The sequence below is a fragment of the Paroedura picta genome, chromosome 4 (assembly GCF_049243985.1).
Source record: "Paroedura picta isolate Pp20150507F chromosome 4, Ppicta_v3.0, whole genome shotgun sequence".
In the NCBI taxonomy this organism is placed as follows: domain Eukaryota; kingdom Metazoa; phylum Chordata; class Lepidosauria; order Squamata; family Gekkonidae; genus Paroedura; species Paroedura picta.
In genome coordinates, this window is record NC_135372.1 from 140,486,328 (window position 1) to 140,508,591 (window position 22,264).

General features: G+C 49.9%; 1 long non-coding RNA gene across 1 annotated transcript in view; it reads right to left on the reverse strand.

Annotated features, from left to right (window-relative positions):
- Positions 1-3,599: 3,599 nt before the first annotated feature.
- The window catches only part of LOC143836897 (uncharacterized), a 33,863-nt gene continuing 15,198 nt past the window's right edge, over positions 3,600-22,264 (reverse strand). Inside the window, exons 2-3 of the long non-coding RNA XR_013230825.1 lie at positions 6,661-6,745; positions 3,600-3,729 (exon numbers count right to left, since the gene is read on the reverse strand). This is a non-coding gene — a long non-coding RNA (uncharacterized LOC143836897). The remainder of the gene's footprint in view (positions 3,730-6,660; positions 6,746-22,264) is intronic.

Sequence of the window (22,264 nt, forward strand, 5' to 3'; positions counted from 1 at the left end):
GGAGTTGAAGAGGGAAAGAGGCGGGCGGGCGGGTGGTGGTGCGGGGAGCAGGGGTAGGGGGGAGAGAACAAGGGTGTCCGCGAATCCTGGAGAAAGCCATCGGCTGGCGCGCTCCTGGATCTGCATACATTTCTTGGAGCCTCATAAAGGAGCCAAGAGAGGGTGGGAGTTTTTGGGAATGTCCCCAAGTGAGTCATTCTTTAGACGTCTGTCGGCTTGGAGCGGCCCATGGCCTCCTCCTCCTTCTTCGCGGGGCCTCCTGCGCAAATGGCGAGCGAGCGAGAAGCAAGGAGGCGGGGAGGAGGAGGAGGAGGAGGAGGAGAGAAGGAGCTGTGCTGTTCTGGGGAGTTGTTCCGAGGGACGGTGGGAACAATATGCTCTCAAGTCCAATCGCAGGGTGCTAATTGAGATCGAAAGCCTTGCCTCCTCCTTAAACTGAACGGAACTTTTCATGTTGGGCAAGGTGGTAGAGTGGTTAGAGCAGCCTTTCTCAACTTTTGTATTATTGAGTAACCTCCAAAACAGTCTTTGGGGGTTGAGAAACCCCAGAAGAGGTGCAATTGTGCAGAATAAGGGTGGGAAGTAGAGCCACCTGGTACCCTTCCCCTTCCTCCAGACCCATTATGGACTATTTTGGTAAAGGTAAAGGTATCTCCTGTGCAAGCACCGGGTCATGTCTGACCCTTGGGGTGACGCCCTCCAGCGTTTTCATGGCAGACTCAATACGGGGTGGTTTGCCAGTGCCTTCCCCAGTCATGACCGTTTACCCCCCCAGCAAGCTGGGTACTCATTTTTCCGACCTCGGAAGGATGGAAGGCTGAGTCGACCTTGAGCCGGCTGCTGGGATCGAACTCCCAGCCTCGTGGGCAGAGCTTTCAGACTGCATGTCTGCTGCCTTACCACTCTGCGCCACAAGAGGCTCTCTATATGGTCATATTGCCTGATAAATGTTTAACAAAATATATTTTAATAATTAACTTCCACCCACTCAGGAAACCCTTCCCAGGGTTTCACAATTCCCTGGTTGAGAAAGCCTGGGTTAGAATCTTGGACGTGTTTAGGGGAGATCAAGTTTTGAATTCTCCCTCGTTCCTAAGAAAAATAATTGGTTTTATACCACGCTTTTCAGTACCCGAAGGCATCTCAAAGCAGCTTATAATCACCTTCCCTTCCTCTCCCCACAGCAGGCACCCTGTGAGGTAGGTCTGGTTGAGAGAGCTCGGACAGAACTGTGACTGGCCCAAGGTCACCCAGCTAGCCATAAGTGGAGGAGTCGGGAATCAAACCTGGCTCTTTAGATTAGAAGCCACCAATCTTAACCACTACACCCTGTTGGCTCTCAAAGCCAAGGCCTTCCACTGATGCTGCCTCCTGGCTTTGGGAATCGGAAATTTAGTATCTATGAAAATTGAGGTTCCCTCACCCCCTGTGGCTAGTAGCCATTGATAGGCGCCTTCTCAATGAACATATCTCTCCCCCTTTTAAATGTTTGTTCCTTCTCTCGATCGCTGACTCTTCTGGCAACGAATTCCATGTTCTAAACCCTCCCTGTGTAAAGTAGTATTTCCTTGGCTTGCAAAAGCCTTTTTCTAGGCATTTTCTCTGAGAAGAAATTCCGAGTGGGGACAAATGGGAGGAGCCAATGGGGGAGTGCAGCAGATTCAGTCCTTCTTGTTCTGCGGCGGTCTTGTTGGATTCACACACCATGGAAAAGGAAGGGGAGGGAAGAACTGAATCTGCTGCACTCCCCCATTGGCTCCTCCCATTTGTCCCCACTCGGAATTTCTTCTCAGAGAAAATGCCTAGAAAAAGGCTTTTGCAAGCCAAGGGATTCAGATATCCAAGCAGGAGAGGACTGTGTCCAATGCCACAGTCTGCCTTCCAAAGCAGCCGTTATCTCCAGGGAAATTGATCTCTGTAGTCTGGAGAAGACCTCCTCCTCCTCCTCTTCCTCCTCCTCCTCCTTCTTCACCCTGTTGTCAGTCCTCAAGAAGAACTCATTGGCCATCTTGTGAGGGAGGATGCTGGACTGGATGGACCACTGGCCTGATCCAGCAGGGCTGATATTCTTATGAAGGCCTCGGCCTCTCTGCCCTGTTGTTGGCCGTACAGAGGAACTGGTTGGGTACTATGTGAGACAGGAGGCTGGACTAGATGGACCCCTGCTCTGATCCAGCAGGGCTTTTCTCATGAAGGCCTTGGCCTCTATGCCTTGTGGTTGGCCCTTCTGAGGAACTGGTTGCAAGTGATGGGAAAGACCTCCACCTGAGACCCTGGAGAGCGGCTGCCAGCTTGAGCAGACAATACTGACCATGATGGACCAAAGGGCTAACTCAGTAGAAGACAGTTTCATGTGTTCTGTAGAGCAGCGTTTGCTGGCAGGGGCTCATGGGAAAGGTAGTCAATGAACATCTGGAGGACCACAGGTTGACTACCCCTGCTATAGAGTCTGCCTTCTGAAAAAGCTATTCCCTCTACGACAGTGGTTCTCAACCTTCCTTATGCCGCGACCCTTTAGTATAGTTCCTCATGTTGTGGGTACTCCCAGCCATAAAATTATGCAAGGGTTCTTTCACAGAAATTGATCCAAAACTGACCAATGGCGTGAAGATCCGTTGTTCAGGACTGTATATAAATTGAGGTTTTTTTGCGGTTTTTCAGTTCAGTTCTGCCTCTTGTCCCACCATGCCGATCTCGCTCTTTTCCGCTGCTCCAGACAGACGAACGCTCTATCTCAATCTACCCCACAAGGCTGTTGTGTAGATGGCACCCCCCCTCCCGGCCATGCTGCTTGCCCTGCCGTGACCCCTGTGAAAGGGTTGTTTGACCCCCAAAGGGGTCCCGACCCCCAAGTTGAGAACCTTAGCTCTAGGGAACCTGATCCACATAGGCTGGTGATCAGATGCCATTCCAGGAAATCTCCGAACTCCACCCGTTTCCCTCTGTTCCACTCCCCGATTGGCCCAAGTTTCACTCTTCGATTTTGTCTTTTGCCCAGAACCCCCTGTCCAACTTGGAGGGATCCGCATACGTTTATGTGTGTGGGTGGGAGAACCTCAAAAACTCCAATTTTCCAAATTGGATCCATGGACTTTGAGGTGGCTCAGAAACATCACGGATACATTATACCTTGGAGTGGATCTCGACTTTGGGTAGGGGTGGGTGGGAGAAAAGATGAAAGCACACAAGTGTCTGCCTGAGATGTATCTTTGTGGAGGCGTGGAGGGCCGTACTCGTAAAGGAGTCCTTGGTCAACATCAGTGGAAGGGGGGGTCATCTTATTTATTCAGCAATCATTGGCCAAGGCTGGGCCCATGCCAAGTGCTTGTTTTAAGCGTCTCCAGGACAAAAGAGACACACTCTCCTGTTTCTCAAGGCTGCGCTTTTGAGAAGAATGCAAAACAACTGAAAAATGACTGGGGGGGGGGACGGGCATGACGACGACACCCCCTCAGTTACACTGTCTTTTCCCAAAGCAAAAGAAACAAGGAGGAATTATTCATTGGTCAACACACATTCCTCTGATGCTTTCTTCCGTTGTGATTGCCAGTCACGTTCAGCCACAAAACGATCTGATTTATGTACCGGCTTCTTTTCGACTTGTGTTCATCCCTGGCGGGAGCCTGAAGCAACTCATGTTGTCCTCCTGTTCTCCGTTCGGCCTTCACAACAACCCTGCGAGGGGCTGGCAGAGTTTGAATCGGCAGAAAGGGGTGCAGCACCAGGCTGCTGAAAACAACAAAATAGTGTTTTGTTTTTTTAAAATGAAGAGAAACCACCATGTATAGAAAGAGAGGGAGAAAGACAACTAGCTAGCTAGCTGTAGTCATTCTTGCTGGGAGTGGTGGTATACAAACTGAATGAATGAATGAATGAATGAATGAATGAATGAATGAATGAATGAATGAATGAATGGATGGATGGATGGATGGATGGATGGATGGATGGAGGATGGATGGGTGGGTGGGTGGGTGGGTGGATGGATGGATGGATTCTTCAACTAAATTCTGGAGTCAAGCAGGGAGGAAGTGCACTCAAAAAGCAGGTATCTCCTTTGAACCAAACCCCCCTCCCCAACTTAGGGCTCAGCTAATATGAACAGGCTGGTGATCCCTGGCCCTTAAGAGCTACGTTTAGCCACATCCAGGGACAGGGGACCCTTCAAGAGTTAGCCCAGTTTTGAAGGGCCGGCAAGCTAGAGCTCTTCCGGCAGGCATTTGGGGGGGGCATTGATTAGAAACATCTCCATTGGCCCCCTCCTGTGGCGATCTCCCCTGGATAGGAGTAATTATGGATCCGCGACTCCTAGATACTGCTGGCAATCGAATTTTAAAGGTTTGTTTTAACTGGTTTCCCGCCCTCTAATTGGCTATTTGATTGCATAATTGTTTTACGTTGAAATTGCATTTTAAGTTGTGAACCGCTCCGAGCCAAATTGCTGGAAGGGGCAGCATATAAATACAACAGTAAACAAACAAACAAACAAACAAACAAAGACAGACAGACAGACAGACAGACCCTGGAGGAAATAATTTGAAAATCATTCGGAAGTTCCTATCCTAACTATGCTAAATATACATGTCCTACAATGCCCCCTGCAGGATATCCCTTATATTCTGGTCAATTATGCGCACTGCTGATCTGGCATATTCCAGATGAGGCAGGGGAGGCGGAGGGCGCTGCCCAAGGCCCCCCATCGAGCTTCCAAGGCTGTGCGGAAATTCAAATTTGTGTCTCCCTGATCCAAGTCTGGCACTTGAACCTTTACGCCACACAACAGTTGCATGCCTAGAAGGCAGAAATCGTGTACATGCCAAGAGTTGCTGAGCTCTCGCCCTCCCCGATCAAAAGCAAAGGGGAATCTGAGCATTAGGGGGTATAATCTGACTTCCCCCTGGGCACACGCATGCCACCAGGGCAGGGGTAGTCAACCTGTGGTCCTCCAGATGTTCATGGACCACAATTCCCATGAGCCCCTGCCAGCAAACGCTGGCAGGGGCTCATGGGAATTGTAGTCCATGGACATCTGGAGGACCACAGGTTGACTACCCCTGCCTTAGGGTACTGGCCACTTTCTGCGAGATCACATGAAAATGGGGAGCCCTTCCCTGGACTTTGCTTTTAAGAAGGACGGACAACCTCATCCAGTGACTGGGAGGCTGGTTTTATTGATTGTGTATATTTTATATGATTTCATGGTTTGCGAACGGTATTTATTTGTCTCTGGGTCCTGGGAAATGATTGCATCCTAAATTATAAAAATCGAATGAATGAATGAATGAATGAATGAATGAATGAATGAATGGATGGATGGATGGATGGATGGATGGATGGATGGATGGATGGATGGATGGATGGATGGATGGATGGAGAAAAACAGGAAGAAAAATCGTGACAACCACGTGGAGCTGGTGCCAATTTTTACAGCTATTCTGACCTGGCTGGCCCAAGCTGGTGTGATCTCAGAAGCTAAGCAGAGCTGGCCCTGGTTTGGGATAGGAAGAGAGACTATTCTTTTAAGCAGCCTGGTGCTCCACATTCTTGCATATTTAAAATCTGTGTTCACACAAACCTCTCTTGCCTTGAAAACCATTCGAGGCCACCAATAGTGATGTGTAGAATCTTAGAACCCTAGAATTGGAAGGGTCCATGCAGGCCATCTAGTCCACCCCCCTGCTCAATGCAGAATCAGCCTCAAGCATCCAGGATAATTACCTGTCCAGCTTCTGCTTGAAGACCGCCAGTGAGGAGGAGCTCTCCTTAGATTTCACTGGTAAACTATTCAGTGAAATTCACCCCCTCCGCTGATATCTAGCCATTATAGTTCTTCACACGGTGTAAACACATCCTTGCAGCTCCTAGCCTCTGATGCCATCAGGAACCTTTCCCTGCCCTCCTCTGAGTGACAGCCTTTCAACTCTAAAGGTAAAGGTAAAGGTATCTCCTGTGCAAGCACCGAGTCATGTCTGACCCTTGGGGTGACGCCCTCTAGCGTTTTCATCGCAGACTCAATACGGGGTGGTTTGCCAGTGCCTTCCTCAGTCATTACCGTTTACCCCCCAGCAAGCTGGGTACTCATTTTACCGACCTCAGACGGATGGAAGGCTGAGTCAACCTTGAGCCGGCTGCTGGGATTGAACTCCCAGCTTCATGGGCAAGGCTTTCAGATGGCTGCCTTACCACTCTGCGCCACAAGAGGCTCTCTACCAACTCTATCAGTGGTCTATAACTTGACAGTGCCTTCCACCACCAACGCAGGTGCTGGGGTGACCCCTATGGCTTTTCCAGGAAGACAACTGGAAGGAACAGCATTTGTGTTCAGGCTTGCTGGCATTTGCGTCACGGACCTCTGGCATGCCGACACAGCATTCTGGATTTCAGCAAGGCTTTCTTTGCGGGGTGGGGACAGCCTTTGGGCCTTGCCCGTCTCGGCCAGGAGTGCTGGCGTCTCATCCATTTCGGATACCTGAGCTCGGATTCCGCTGCAACCGTGTATCTGCTGCACAGATCTCCTTGCATGCCCTGTTCCTGCAACGGTGCACATTTCTCCCTGACCGGACATTCGTTTGCTTCTATGGATCTGCCCTACGGGGAATCTGAAGGCCAATGACATGGGGGGGGGGGGGGAGAGAAGAATTTACAATCAAGAAAGCTACTCACTGCCTGGTAAAGGAGAACCTTCCAGGGGTTTGGGCTGCAGACCCCCAGCTCTGACGCTGACCTTGCTGCCGAGAGGAACAGGCATCTATGGGGAGAGAAAAGAGGGAATGGAAGGATTTCTGAGCAACTCCTGGACAAAAATGCCCCCTCCCTGGCACGACACACAGGCGTGTGCTGTCAAGGACGGCGACATGAACGGCACATACTGTGCGCCTCCAAGAGCTCTCCACGCGCTGGGGGGGAAGACGCAGAGCTCAGAACTATAAAAGCCTTTCTGAAGCATCATTGTTCGGCCACCTGGACCCGGGGACCCGGCAGATTTCTCTGTCTGGGCAGAGCCTGGTGCTCCCCAGGCCCCATTTGCCCCTCCTGTTAAGGCCTAGGGGGGGTTTTGGGGTGGGGGGAGCAGTGACGACGGCATTGGTGGTAAGGAATCTGCATAAGCATCTGTATGCAAATTACATGCTGTCTGGGGGAAGGGGAGAGGTTATGAATGGAGCACGACTTTGATAGGAAGTTTATTGGGGACTTGGAAGACGGAGTGGTTTTCGGGGTTGGCAACTCCAGGTGTTGGCCTGCCAGGTGAGAACTGGGGAATCCCTGGAATTACAGCTCCAGACTGCAGAGATCTGTTCCCCTGGAGAAGACGGAGGCTTTGGATGATGGATTCTGTGGCATTGTACCCCACTGAGATCCCTGTCCTCCCCAGACTCCAGCCCCAAATTTCCTGGAGCTTCCCAACTTGGATCTAGCAGCTCTACCCCCATCCCATGCTGGTAGCTGGTGCGGGGGGGGGGGGACATGGGGAGGGGTTTCTCTATGCTCTGTAGATGGTCCTCCAGAGGAAAAGGTTGTCCACTTTGTGAGACAGGATGCTAGAGGGATGCTTGGTCAGATCCATCAGGGCTCTTGAGAGCCAGCTTGGTGTAATGGTTAGGAGCACCGACTTCTAATCTGGTGAGCCGGGTTTGATTCCCTGCTCCTCCTCCACAAGCAGCCAGCTGGGTGACCTTGGGCTTGCTGCAGCACTGATAAAACTGTTCTGACCGAGCAGGAATATCAGGGCTCTCTCAGCCTCCTCTCCCTCACAGGGTGTTTGTTGTGGGGAGAGGAATGGGAAGGCGAAGGTAAACCGCTTTGAGCATCCTTCGGGTAGAGAAAAGCGGCATATAAGTACCAACTCTCTTCTTCTCTTTTGAAGACTTTGGCCTCTAAGCCCTGTTATCAGATCTCCAGAGGAACTGGTAGGCCACTGGGCGAGACAGAAATCCATAAGAAAAGTAGCCCATGCCCCCTTGGCTATTCATTTGACGTGAATCAAAGTCAAAGCATCCATAACTACAGTCTGAGTATTTGGTATCCCAATATCTGCCGAATTCCAGCTGATGTTGGCCTCACTGTGCTAAACAATTGGTGTCGTCAATCCGGATCAAAGCAGCGGAAACGTTGGGAGGGCCTCCATGCACTTGCCCCAGTGTCTTTTAAAGGGCTGATCCTGCGTTGAGCAGGGGGTTGGACTAGATGGCCTGTGTGGCCCCTTCCAACTCTATGATTCTATGATTCTATGATTCTATGAGCTGATCCTGCGTTAAGCAGGGGTTTGGACTAGATGGCCTGTGTGGCCCCTTCCAACTCTATGATTCTATGATTCTATGAGCTGATCCTGCGTTGAGCAGGGGGTTGGACTAGATGGCCTGTATGGCCCCTTCCAACTCTATGATTCTATGATTCTATGAGCTGATCCTGCGTTGAGCAGGGGGTTGGACTAGATGGCCTGTGTGGCCACTTCCAACTCTATGATTCTGTGATACTGTGATTCTAAATGGTAGCTCTGATTCCAATGGAGATCACTCCCAGGAGGGAAGAAGTGCTTAAACTCTTTCATGTTCATCAAAGCCACCCACCATGCTGGTGTGAGCTCTTCAAAGAGAACCCAATAAAAAAAAGAAAAAAAAACAGTCAAAAAAAGACAGTCTCCTTTTTTTGAAAGAGAGAGAGAGAGAGAGAGAGAGAGAGAGAGAGAGAGAGAGAGAGAGAGAGAGAGAGAGAGAGAGAGAGCTGCTAATAGCTTGTTTTAGAATTTTAGAGGAACAATGTGGAGATGGGAGTGCGGAAGCTAAGATGAGCACAATAACTCATAGAATGGTTGGGGGATGGGAGGTAAGGGGGAGGACATGGGCAATGCCGTGATGTCACTTCCTGGTACAGCCCAGAAGTGACACGATGTGGCTCTAGACAATGTCGGATACCCTAAACCGCATAACGTTCATTTGTAGGGATTCCTTCCAGGCATTCTGTGACAGTCGCAATCGGACATGGGCACCCCCCTCCCTCTCACTCCGTTATGAGTTGTCTTTGGGGCTATTGAGAATAGTTGTTTTTCTGCCGTATCTTTTTTTTCTACTTTGATTGCTCTACAATTGTGATTTTATGTCTGGTTTTAATTGGGGCTTTTGTGGGGGGTTTTATGCATATGCATGTAACCCGCCACGAGCCGTTAGGGAATGACAGGTAATAAATTGAAGGAATAATAATAATAATAATAATAATAATAATAATAATAATAATAATAATAATAATAATAATAATAATAATAAGACCCTGATGGACCTCTCCTACATAGTTTCTCCAATCCCCGCTTGAAGCTGTCTGTGCTTGCAATAGCTACCACTTCCTGTTGCAGTAAATTCCACCTGTTCATTCCTCTTCAGTACCTGATTCTCTCCTTCTTCAGTAAATATCCGAATCCTACTGGCAGGAGGCAGCATCAGGGGAGCACCTTGGCCTACATGCCCTATTATTCGACCTCCCAAGGAACTGGTTGGCCACTGTGTTGGCTACAGGATGCTGGACTAGATGGACCCCTGGTTTGATTCAGCAGGGCTCTTCTGATGTTCTTAGGAAGGCCATGGCCTCTCTGCCCTGTTGTTGGCCCTCCAGAGGAACTTGTTGGCCCCTGTGTGAGACAGGAGGCTGGACTAGATGGACCACTCGTCTGACCCAGCAGGGCTCTTCTGATGTTCTTAGGAAGGCCTCGGCCTCTCTGCCCTGTTGCTGGCCCTCCAGAGGAACTGGTTGGCCCCTGTGTGAGACAGGAGGCTGGACTAGATGGACCCCTGGTCTGATCCAACTGGGCTCTTCAATGTGTGTTCAATCTGTCATCACAACAGCCATTCGAGGTACGCTTAGCTGAAATAGGATGACTGACCTAAAGTTTCCCAGTTAGTCTTGAAGCAATGAGGAATTTGATCCCAGGCTTCCCTCATCAAAAACTCTTCCCACTACCCCACAGGATCAAGGAGCAAAGGGTGAAACGATCACGCATCTCACACCTCTCCCCTTGACCAGAGTAGCAAGCCTCAAAGTCAGCCCCAGGGGGTGATGGGGAAGCTTGATTTCCAATTAGATTTACAACCTGATCATTTTTAAGGTCTCCTGAGACTCTCACAGTGATGGCTGATTTGCCCATGTTGGTGACCTCCCCTTTTGACCTTGGCAGGTCTCCTGCCAGAAAAAGAGGGCCACCCATCTTGAGAAACCTGCTCTTCCTCCTTTGAAGAACAGCCAGCCATAAACCGGAGGGGAGGGGAGGTCTTGTTAGATACCACCGTTTGGAACCGAACTCAGACGAACGTGCGCCTTGATTGGTGTCCGGTTCAGAGCCAACAGTGTGCTTCAGTTGCAATGCCAGAGGTCAAAGGCTGATTCATTCATGGCCGTTTCTACCCCGGTTTCCTCTCCTCCTTTTTCTCTCTTGACCTTTGTGACCCCCGCTTCATGATCTGGCATCCTTTCAAAAGACCCCTTTCAAAAGGGGCCTTAATTAATGGGGAACTTCATGTGACAACGGTTTGCAGTACGGAACATCTGCCGGTCACGACAGCTCTGACTTTCACATTCCCTGTTTTAAAAAAGAATTAAACTTTCCAGAGGTTTGTAAGTGAACCAATGCATGGTGCTTTGTAAAAAATCCGATTACAGTTTTTGTTTTGTGTTTTAAAGATAGTTGAAAAATGGCTATAGGTGGTGGTGGTGGGGAAATATCTGGGAGGAAATATTTCATTTTTTTTACAGTCCCCCCATGGATATTCAGTGAGTTAGAACTGATTTGGATCCTAAGTCTGCAATAGAAGGAGACGAGTTGGTTCTCATCTGCTGCTTCTCTCTACCTGGAGGAGTCTCAAAGCGCCTTATGTTTGCCTTTCCTTTCCTCTTCCCACAACAGACACCCTGTGAGGGGGATGATCGTGTTACAATGCTGCCTGTAAGAAAAAAATCAGTCTTTATTTTAACACAGCGTTGTAACGTGATAAACGAAGGATTATTTTTCAAAAAATACATCCAGTATAACCAGGGGGAGGTGAGGAATGGGGGGGGGGGGGAGGTGGTCAGTAATGAAATCACGTCTGAGGAAGGGCATAGAATGGTGGAATGAGACAAATGGGGCCAGTTGGGTGATCTTGGGCCCGTCACAGTTTTCTCAGAGCTCTCGCAGCCCCACCTCCCTCACAGGGTGTCTGTTGTGGGGAGAGAAAAGGGAGGCGATTGTAAGCCACTTTGAGACTCCTTCGGGCAGTGAAAAGTGGAGTATAAAACCCAACTCTTCTTCTTCTTCTTTGGCACACAACTGCACATTCTTTGAAGTATCCCTGCTACTGCAGACTCACAGCATGCGCCACTGTGTGGCCCATCTCCGTTCAGGATCCGCGTTATGTTAACGGGTCGCTTAAAACGGCGCAAGCTCTGTGCCCCTGTTCGCTTAACTTCTCCCCTGTTGTCTGGCGTGCACGAGTCAAATCAACCACCGCCAGGCGGGGAGCGGGAGAGGTGTGTGTGCGTGTGCGGAATCCACCTCAATGCATGTATTCAGATAGGCCTCCCTAATGGACTTCCAGGAGCAGGGCTGTTATTTCCCCATAATGGTGTGCGTTTTCCTTCCCTGCGCTTTCCCCTCTCGGCTGCCCTCTTTTAAAATGCATGCGCTCACTCCTGAAGAGGGGTTGTGCGTGTGGCGGGGTGGGAAATTGCTGCAATCAGAGAGCCCTCACCATTAACAACATCTGGGCCTGTGTTTTTCTAAAGCGTGGACCCTTTGCTTCCCCCTGAAACAATTACCGCTAATAATCAGCGAGGAGAGGGTGGGCTCTAAAAGCCCATCAGGACGGCAATTGGATTCCGTGCCCGTCGCCCTGCAATCCCCCCCTTTTCCTCCCCGACCCCTTTTCAAGAGGTTAGCCGGCAGGACAAACACAGCCAGCTTCTGTGGGTCCTTTCTTCCCCTGGATAGAGAGTTGGCAACTTTCTGGTGAGTCCTGGAGATTTCCCGGAATTGCAACCGATCTCTAGACAGCGGAAGGGTTGTGGCTTGGCGGAAGAACCACTGCTAGGTGCACAGAAAGTCCCAGGTATGGGGAGGGCGTGGAGGCAGCTTGGCTTGGATGTGCTGATTGGTAGATGTGGTGAATAGGGCGGAGCTTTGCCCAGTCATAGAATTGTGATCCAGATTCCAATAAATGAATCTCACTCCACCCTCCCTCCCTGCCCTGAGAGCCAGCTCAGTGGTTAGGAGTGCCAACTTCTAATCTGGCGAGCCGGGTTTGATTCCCCGCCCCTCCCTCATACGCAGGGTGACCTTGGGCTCACCACAGCACTGAGAAAGAGTCCTTTCCCTTTCGCAAGGGGCCGGCTTGTCCAGCATCATGCATGTAGGGGTTTGAGGGCATTGTCCTTGCAGGAGAGACCCGCACAGATGTGTCCCCATGGAAAGCCATGTAGAGAGTGTGAGAGGAGAAGGGAGAGAGGAGGGGACGGTGGGCAGCTCCCAGGATAAGACAAAAGGGGGAATCCCATTCAAGGAGAGAACACCTGCACACATTTAGGGTGATGTGGCGCCTCCCAATGTCCAGGCAGGCTGACTCCGACAGTGATGCCACATGGAATCCTCCCTGCAAAGCAGGCTAGATATCAGGAAAATAAATCCCCCAGTCCGAGTAGTTCAGCAGTGGCGTCGGCAGCCTCAGGAGGTGGGGAGCTCCCCCTCACTGGCTGTCTTCAAGCAGCGGCTGGACAGATCCTTCTCCTGGATGCTTGAGGCTGATCCTGCACTGAGCAGGGGGTGGGACTAGATGGCCTCCATGGCCCCTTCCCACTCTAGGATTCTAGGAGTCTAGTTCAGCAGTGGGATGGGCTGCCTAAGGAGGTGGGGAGCTCCCCCTCACTGTCGGTCTTCAAGCAGCGGCTGGACAGATCCTTCTCCTGGATGCTTGAGGCTGACCCTGCACTGAGCAGGGGGTGGGAATAGATGGCTTTAAGGGCCTCTTCCCAGCTCTAGGATTCTGTTTCCTACAGGGCCTTACGCTCCACGGGGACTAATTTGTTGGTTGTTCCCGGCCCCCAGGAGGCGCATCTGGCCTCAACCAGGGCCAGGGCCTTCTCGGTCCTGGCCCCTACCTGGTGGAATGAGCTCCCGGAAGAGCTGCGGGCCCTGAGGGATTTACCAGCTTTCCGCAGGGCCTGGAAAATTGAGCTCTTCCACCAGGCTTATGGCTGAGGTCGGTGCCTCCTGATGAGATTGGGTCCCCCTCTTCTGCAGTCCGTTTAGGCTATCCCTGGTCTCCTCTTTGGGTAATGTCTCCGTGTTGGGTTGGCTGAAGTGTTTATGTATTAGAATGGTTTTTATGTATTATGGGTTTTTATCGGGGGTTTTATATGTTGTTACCTGCCATGAGCCTTAGGGGAGTGGTGGGCTATAAATCCAAATCCAAATCCAAATCATAATCATGATTGTTGTCATCTCAAGTTCCATGTCCATTTTTTGAGAACTCCAGGCCCCACCTGGAGGGTGGCAACCCTATTGGGAGGAAAGGACACTTTATTATATCATATGGAGATTCGCTCTTGCTCTCTTGGGCAGTTTTATGAGGCAGGATTAGGGCACAGGCTGCTGGCAGTGAGTCCAGAAAGAGGGTACACACATTTGCATGAAAATTTAGATGTGTCCCTCAGATGTGCATTTCAAAAGGAATATTAAAAAAGGTTTAAAAGCTTTATCCGAACTCTGGAGTTTTGCCAGCTGTCAAAACCATGTAATTGTTTTCATCTATAATGTAGTCCAGCATCTCATCTCACACAGTGGCCAGCCAGTTCCTCTGAAGGGCAAACAACAGGGCAGAGAGACCAAAGTCCTCACAAGAACATAAAAGCCTTGATGAATCAAAGCAGTGGTCCATCTAGCCCAGCCTTCTGTCTCACTCAGTGGCCAACCAGTTCCTCTGGAGGACGGACAACAGGGCAGAGAGGCTGAGGCCTTCCCCTGAGAAGAACATCAGAAGAGCCCTGCTGGATTAGTCCAGTGGTCCATCTAGTCCAGCCTCCTGTCTCGCTCAGGGGCCAGCGAGTTCCTCTGGAGGGCCAACAACAGCAGAGAGGACAAGGCCATCCTAAGAAGATCAGAAGAGCCCTACTGGAGCAGACCACTGGTCCATCCAGTCCAGCAACTTATCTCCCACTGTGGATGACTAGCTCCTAGGTCAGCAACGAGGCATGGAGGCTGAGGCCTTCCCCTGATGTTGCCTCTTGTCTCTGGGGTTCAGGGGATTATTGTCTCTGAATGTTCCATTGAGAACTTAACATTGTCCTAATATTTGTCTCAGTGGGCATAAAGATACCAGCCTCCAGGCGGGACCTGGGGCTCCCCCAGAACTGCAGATCATCTCCGGAGTACACAGATGTGTGCCCCCGGACAAAAGGAGGAAGGACTCCAGAGGATGGACACAACACCAAGATCCCTTCCTGTCCCAAATCCTGCCAATTCCTCTCCTTGCTCCCAAAGCCTCCAAGCATTCCCCAACCCAGATCTGACAGCCCTTCTGGATCTTGATGATTTTAAACTTTTTCTTGGCTTGACTTTGTTTGAGGGCTGGTTCTTTACTTGAGTGAGATTGTGCTGAGAATTGGCTAAATGTCTGGTTGAGAAATACCTGGAGAATTTGGGGGTGGAGCCAGGAGTGGGCGGGATTTGGGGTGGGGAGACCTCGGTGGAATAGATTGCTACGGAGTCCCCCTTCTGAAGCAGCCATTTTCTACAGGGGATCAGATCTCGGCCACCTGGAGGTGAGTTTTAAAACCGAGCGATGGGGCCGGGTATCCCTATTGGGCAAAGGTACCATCCGCTGGGTCTCGAACAGAGTTTAAATATGCAGAGAAGCAGAGCACCAATCTGCTTAGAGAAGAAATGACTTTGCTGTTAAGAGAAAACTGTAAAGAGAGTTGCAAGAGTCCTAACCGTCTAAGTCAGGGTTAGTCAACCTGTGGTCCTCCAGATGTCCATGGACTACAATTCCCATGAGCCCCTGGCAGGGGCTCATGGGAATTGTAGTCCATTGACATCTGGAGGACCACAGGTTGACTAACCCTGGTCTAAGTGACTCACTTCTGTTCTTTCTTTCGGGAGGCTCACTGTTGCCTCAGGGAGATGCTTTCTTCCTCCCCGTTTCTTTTCTCCTTCATCGATTAAACACCAGATTGGGGCAGGGAGTGGTCCTAATTCACTTACGGCCCCCCCACACCCGTCCCATCCAATTTTTCTCTTGCTGATATCCCCAACCCGAAGAAAGCTGGGTGTTCTGTCTCCGTTTGGTTGAGTAGGCAGCTCAAAGAGCACATTGTGGGAGAGTAAATAAATTATTCTCTGCCCTCTTGCCCTTTCTCCCGTAGCAGACGGCCCAGTTCCAAACAGCTGCCTTTTGCGCATGGGCAGAGCTGGGCTGGGCGAAAGGGGGCAGGATGCCTTAGCTGCATCTGGCACGCTTCGGGGTCAAGCCTGGCCTTGCTTGGGGCTTTCCTCCCCCCCACAGCCCTCGAAATGCTTCACTAGGGTCACACATGTCTTCATTCCTGGGTGTTGTGTGACCACTTTTTCTACGAGGAGGAGGAGAAAGTTAACAATGTTCTAACTCAGGAGTAGTCAAGCTGCAGCCCTCCAGATGTCCATGGACTACAATTCCCATGAGCCCCTGCCAGCAAACGCAGTTTGACTACCCCAACTGATTAAAAACTTTCTTTCTTTCTTTCTTTCTTTCTTTCTTTCTTTCTTTCTTTCTTTCTTTCTTTCTTTCTTTCTTTTTTGTCTGTCTGTCTGTCTGTCTATCAACTGCTTTGAAACTTTTAAAGCTAGAGGAAAGCTGAGTATAAAAACCAACTCCTTCATAGAATCATAGAGTTGGAAGGGGCCACACAGGCCATCTAGTCCAACCCCCTGCTCAGTGCAGGATCAGCCCAAAGCATCCTAAAGCATCCAAGAAAAGTGTGTATCCAACCTTTGTTTGAAGACTGCCAGTGAGGGGGAGCTCACCACCTCCTTAGGCAGCCTATTCCACTGCTGAACTACTCTGACTGTGAAAAATCCTTCCTTTTCTCCCTCTCTCCCTTCCTTTTTAAGCTGCTTTGAGACTCCTTAAAGTAGAGAAAAGTGGTATATAAAGACCACATGCAGCTGGCTGGGTGCCCTGAGGCTAGTCACCGTTCCGTTAGGGAAGTTATCATAGAACAATTCTGTCAGAGCTCTCTCAGCCCCACTTACCTCATATGGTGTGTTGTGGAGAGAGGAAAGGAAAGTGATTGTAAGCCACTTTGAGACTCCATTGGGTCGTGCAAAGCGGAGTATAAAAAAACTTTCCTTCCTTCCTTCCTTCCTTCCTTCCTTCCTTCCTTCCTTCCTTCCTTCCTTCCTTCCTTCCTTCCTTCCTTCCTTCCTTCCTTCCTTCCAGGGAAAAGTGAACAAAGACCAGCTGTCCGGTTTATCTGAAACGGACATGTTTGGCAAGTGAACAGGCCTCTCATTCCAATGTGACCCATTTTGTTCCATCTTTGCCGTACGACTTATCTTTTTCCGCCTGCCCCCGTTCCGGGTCCCTCCGGAAAGGCTCATTGTGAATGCACAAATACCCTAATCGCGCTTTTGAATTACGAGGCTGCACGAGTGGAAAGGCAAATACGGGCCTGTGACTCAGGAAGAATGCTAACCAGGGTGTTTTTCTCTTTTTAAAATTCCCTTCTCTAAATGGCCACTTTCTCCTTAGCGCGATGCTGCCGGTTGAAGGGCAAACTTCCGATTTCAAGAGAGAGGCTGTTATGACTTTGGATATTTCCATTAGAGGCCAAGCTGGCGTTGCATCCTGGCGCCTTTGGAAAGATGAGAATCTTTTGCATGGGGGGAAACAAATGCCTCTGCAGGGTCCCCCTTAACACGTGCGTGTAATTATATTACGAGGAATTGATAGGGGCATATTATTTACCGATCTCACAATACAAGGACTCAAAGACACCCGGAATACTTCAGAAAGGTCACTTTGTGAGATCTGTTTTTTTTTTTGTTTCCTTTCCCACCTCGAAAATGCACCATGGCTCGCTTACTTGAGCCAGCTGATTTCCAACTTCCTTTCTCGGCATTGGTCTGGCTTTCTCTGTGGGCAGAAGGAGCTGCTGGAGGAGGCAAAGGGCTTCCTCCCTTTCCCCCAAGCATCTCTTGCTTTTCAAGATGACAGCCAGGTTGTTGCATTTGTGGAAAGCAAAGAGACGGTTCGTTGTGAAATTTCAGTTTCAGCGGAAATGTTAGAGAGGTGTGTGTCTTAAGTGTCACTTTCAACTTATTTATCATGCCCCCTCCCCTCAACCTCCCTTTCTCTATACTGAACTTTCCCAAGTCCCTCAGCCTTTCCTCACAGGGCTTGGTCCCCGGATCACCCTTGTCACACTCCTCGGCCCCATCTCCATGTTGTCCACATCCTTTTTGAAGGGAGAACTGCAAACATTCTTCTTCATTCTATAATGACAATAATATTTTATTTGAGTCCCATCCTTCTTTGGTCGGCTCAGGACGGGTGACAATCAACTTTAAACAGTCCTACAAACATTAAGCATTAAAACATTTAAAAAACTGTGTCCGCTTGATAATTCAAGCCCTTCTGATGTGACTGTAAGCCGCTTTGAGACATGTGGCCAGCTGGGCGATCTTGGGCCAGTCACAGTTCTCTCAGAGCTCTCTCAGCCCCACCTACCTCACAAGGTGTCTGCTGTGGGGAGAGGAAGGGTAGGTGATTGTAAGCCGCTGTGAGACACCTGCAGCCTGCTGGGTGACCTTGGGCCAGTCACAGTTCTCTCAGAGCTCTCTCAGCCACCCCTACCTCAGAGGGTGTGTGTTATGGGGAGAGGAAGGGGAGGCGATCGTAAGCTGCTTTGAGAGTCCTTTGGGAGCAAGGGGGAAAAAGAAGGGGGCAGCTGCCTTCCCCAGACGAGGAAAGCCCTGCCGACTTCCCAGAGAAGAGAGTTCTGTTTCTCGCGGCTCCAGTTCCCCCCCAAGCCCACGGCGCTCGCTTCCTGATGGAGAAGCTTGTTTAATGTTGCCGGGGGCCGCCAAGCAGATGGCGCATCCTTCCCCAAAGGGAGCCAAAGGATGTTACACGGCAAATTGATAAAGCTCATGGCGTGATTTCAGCTCCCTGTGGGAGGCCGACGCAGGGCCCTGGAAGGACAGACGTTCCCCAACAGATTAGCAAGGGAAACGGAGGCGCCTGCCAAAGGATCCGCGGGGTTACAGTTCCGCGTGCCGGAGAGCCGTGCCAAACCTGAATCGTGGGAGTGCCATGCTCGCTGCAGGACCAACGGATCAATGCAAAGGCCGTGCATTGGCGTAATACGTCCAGAGCTCACAGAACACGGGACTGGGGGGACCAGGAAATGGCTCGGCCTTAAGTGTCATTGGGGTGGGGTGGGGGTCAGAAATGTCCTGTCTGGTGAGGGTATGAGGGCGGGGAGGAAAACTTCCGGCAAAGATGGAGAAATCAGAGGTGGACAAGGATGGCAGAAGCGTCCGTGGAGAGTGGTGGGATGTAAATCTAAATAATAAACAAATAAGAGTGGTTATCTGTTTCTCTCTTTTTTTACTACCTTCAGGAGTCTCAAAGCGGCTTCCAATTGCCTTCCCTTTCCTCTCCCCACAACAGATACCCTGTGAGGTGGGTGAGGCTGAGAGAGCCCTGAGATTACTGAAGAAGAAGAAGAGTTGGTTCTTAGATGCCGCTTTTCTCTACCCGAAGGAGTCTCAAAGTGGCTTACAGACGCCTTCCCTTTCCTCTCCCCACAACAGACACCCTGTGAGGGAGGTGGGGCTGACAGAGCTTTGGGAGGACTGGGACTGATCAAAGGTCACCCAGCAGGCTTCATGTATCTCTCCCTTCCTCTCCCCATAACAGACCTCCTGTGAGACAGAGGATGTTCTTATGATGTCCTTAGGAAGGCCTCGGCCTCTCTACTCTGTTGTTGGCCCTCCAGAGGAACTGGTTGGCCACTGTGTGAGACTAGAGGATGGACTAGATGGACCAGTGGTCTGATCCGGGAGGGCTCTTCTGAGGTTCTTATGAAGGCCTCAGTCGTTATGTTCCGTTGTTGGCCATCCAGAGAAACCTTTTGGCCACTGTGTGAGAGAGGAGGCTGGACTAAATGGACCACAGGCCTGATCCAGCAGGGCTCTTCTGGCATTATTACGTTATTATACCCCACTGAAAGAGCCTCTTGTGGCGCAGAGTGGTAAGGCAGCCGTCTGAAAGCTTTGCCCATGAGGCTGGGAGTTCAATCCCAGCAGCTGGCTCAAGGTTGACTCAGCCTTCCATCCTTCCGAGGTCGGTAAAATGAGTACCCAGCTTGCTGGGGGGTAAACGGTAATGACTGGGGAAGGCACTGGCAAACCACCCCATATTGAGTCTGCCATGAAAACGCTAGAGGGCGTCACCCCAAGGGTCAGACATGACTCGGTGCTTGCACAGGGGATACCTTTACCTTTACCTTTATACCCCACTGAAAGCGCTCTCCTCACCTGCAAATCTCCAGGAATTTCCTGATCCAGAGTTGACAAATCTATACTTCTAGAAACCCAGCAGTTGCCTACAGACATTTGGAACATGCCCAGGTACTACGGGATAGGGAAGAAAATAACTGCATCCTATTGGTAGGAATCACATCTCCTGCTTTTGGCAAAATAATCAGATTTGGTTTCTCGCTTTGTTTTATGAGGCATCTGTGAAATCTGCAGAAACGTTTCTTTTTCCTGTCCTCGTTCAGCAGATTCGCTCAAACGTTCCAGCTGCTAATTCCATACTCAGCAGAGGATTCTTTTTATGTTGCGTGTTTTGCTTGCCAGGGCATGGCATCGCTGAGTCCCCGCACTGCCTCATTGTCTCCGTAGTCTCCTACCGGCAGAAACACAGCGTCCCTGTGTGCTCCACGCGCCGTATTTTAAACAGCGTTGGGTGGAAAGGTAATATTGGGATTTGGCAAAATGAAGAGGTGATTTGTCGCCCGGGAGCACGGCAATAAAGACCGGGAGGGGATACAGAAATGTTGGTTGCTATGGTGCCGAAAACACGAAAGAGGTGCCTGGATGCAGCGGATTCAATGGAAACATCGCCGACTTCAGCAAGTCACCTGGCAGCTCTCGACTGGGATTTGGCTTCGCGGGGAAAAGGGCCAAGGCCACCCAAAAGTGACTTGAGAGTGATGGGAGGAACTGTTTTGCAACCTCAATTTTAGAAAAACACAAAATCCCCATCCCTATCAGGGATGGAATTGAAATTCTTCTCATGCCACCTAGATTTTTTTTTTAAATCTATTTTGATTTTGCTTCTTGTGTGTGCAAACAGAACTGTCTTTCTTTACATAAGAGGTCAAGCTGGCCTAGCCCCAGCCTGGTGGAGGGAACTCCCAAGAGAGATCGGGGCCCTGCAGGACCTAAAACTGTTCCGCAGGGCCTGCAAGACGGAGCTCTTCCGCCGCGGCCAAAAATAACATCCAGGAAAGTAGCTGGCCTCAGCGTCAGAGGAGGAAGAAGTGGAAGATAGAATCATAGAATCATAGAGTTGGAAGGGGCCATACAGGCCATAGAATCATAGAATCATAGAGTTGGAAGGGGCCACACAGGCCATAGAATCATAGAATCATAGAGTTGGAAGGGGCCACACAGGCCATCTAGTCCAACCCCCTGCTCAACGCAGGATCAGCCCTAAGCATCCTAAAGATCTGTCTCCTGCCAAACCTCCCCCTGTCCTATCTCTGTTTGGTTGAGGAGGCTGCTTGACTTAGCAGGACTGGCAAAAACTGGAATGTTTTCATATTTTCACCTTGTATATGAATTTAAGACTGTAGCCTGGCCTGAGCACTGGAAGGGTGGGATATAAATAAAAGGTGGCTAACAATTCAAATCATAACGATTTCCCCATAGAAACCCCATTAAAACCCCATTAAGCGATAACAGTACACATAAAGACCCACAAGATGGCGGAAACAAATTATCACCCAACATAATTTACTAAGTATAGACAGACAATTAGCATTAGTTGTTATATATTAAAAGGGATGCTCAGCTAGGGTGGGGCCCTTGATCATGAGTTGGGGAATCCCCAAAAGTGGATTCCCCAACCTAAAAAATGCTATTCCCCAGCGGACAACCTGCAGGACAGCAGTGAAATAAATGTGTGGAGGCAAAGAAGTGCTACATCCGCCTCCAATGTCCCACTCTCTCACTCACCTCCCTCTCCCTTCTTCTGGGGACAGGAATTTCTTTTCTTTTTTTTAAGACAAACTGCCTGGAGCAACGAATAGGCGGACACACGCCTCGGCAAGCCTGCAGATACACAGAAGCACTTTATAATCAGGTTCCCATTTCACACTGGTAACATTTTAACACATCCTCGCCAACGCAATATTCTCATTGTGTACGTGGGAAACACACCCCCCCCAGAGATTGTCTACACTCCTATGAATATGTGAATAGGCATTCAAACTAATAAGTATATTTTTTAAAAATTGGCAATTGCTGGAAGTGCTGGAAGGGGATTGGTTGCCTAAAGTGATTGACAGTGCTAGGCAGGCCAAAGCGCAACAAGCCTAAAGCGCATTGCTCTCTCTTCTTGCTTTTCTGGCAGCGAGTGAGGAGTGCAAGATGCACGAAAAGCAGCCAGAAACATGTGAGATGGGTCGAGAGGTGTGGAGTGTCAGTGAATCACGATTAATTCTAGCGCTTTGTCATACAGCAGGCTTCACGCTACAATGCCCAATGTGCGGAAAGGCCCTAAGAATCTCCCTCGAAACACTCTCTTCTGCACCATCTAGTTCTGGCAACTCATAGGACTAGCAATGTGGGTGAGATAGGAATGTATCAGACACTGCTTTTTTAGAGATTTTTTAATAGAATTTATAGAGTTGTGTTAACAACACTGATTTTATCTGATGTGCATCGGCCCAAGACGGCCGGGCTGAATTTGCACTGCCCTCTTTGAGAAAAGTCATCGAAACCATTAAAAGTAGAGTTAAAATCCATACAAAACGTTAGAAAGAAACGCTACCAGTTTTGGAAGGAGGCATCATCGAGCAAATCTTGTGTTAGCTAGAGGAGAGTTGGAATCCACCACCTCATTAATATCAGTTCTAATTACTTGCTCAGCCACTCCGGAACGTCTCCCCAATCTCCTCCAACCGTGTCCTGATACGCTCTCTTTCCCCCAGAGTCTAGTTAAGCTCCCCGAGTCGGTCATTAATTCAAACACGGCGCTGG